This window comes from Propithecus coquereli, unplaced genomic scaffold (genome assembly GCF_000956105.1).
Source record: "Propithecus coquereli isolate 6110/MARCELLA unplaced genomic scaffold, Pcoq_1.0 Scaffold164, whole genome shotgun sequence".
Taxonomy (NCBI): domain Eukaryota; kingdom Metazoa; phylum Chordata; class Mammalia; order Primates; family Indriidae; genus Propithecus; species Propithecus coquereli.
Window position 1 is genome coordinate 4655010 of NW_012140969.1, and position 824 is coordinate 4655833.

Consider the following 824-nt stretch of genomic DNA (forward strand, 5'->3'; position numbering starts at 1 on the left):
GGTCGCGCCGCGCCCGCCCCCTCCCCGCCCGGCGCGGGGCGCACGCGCGCTCCTCTCGCCGCCCCTCCCTCCGCGCGGGGACCCCCCGGCGGGCGGCGGGAGGACATGGCCAGCGACGCCGTGCAGGTAGGCGCACCTGCGTCCGTAGCTGCGGGGCGGCCCGACGGCGCCGGGGACCCCGGCCCGCGCGCTGCCGGGGCCTCCCGGACCCGGGCGACGAGGGCGGGGTCTTCCGGAGCGCCCGGCGCCCCCTCCCTGGGCCGGGACCGTGGAGCCAGCACGGCCCCCGTCTTGGCAGGTGGAGGTACGGATGGGGGTTCGGGGGGAGGGCGCTGTCCCGAAGGCCCCAGCCGCACCCCAGACTCGGCCCCTCCCCGAAAATTCGAGGGGGCGCGGCGGAGGAGGCGCGACTTCGGGTGTCTCTGGCTGGCTGTGCATCCCGGTGTCTGTCGCAGCCCCCACTGATTCCCCTCCCCAGCGTTGGCTGCCTGGCAGGTGCCGCTTCACCTGGGGCAGGTGTCTGGCCTGGTGCCCCAGGAGGGGAGGAGGCCACCCGGCACGCGCCCCTCCCCCTCACAACAAGCTCCAGCCACCCTCCGCCTTAGACTGAGCTTTATGATGGTCCGGACGCCACCCAGATTGGCACCTGTTGGCGGAAGTGTCCGAGTCACTTCATTAGGTCGGGGACTGGGAACCCCACTCCCATCCTCCAGGCTGTAAGGTAGAACCTTATCCCAGGTTGGGGGGGTGTCGGGGTCAGCAAGCCAGGGATGCTCCCACACCTAGAATCCTACCTCTATGCCATGGGTGGCATCGCAGGGCTG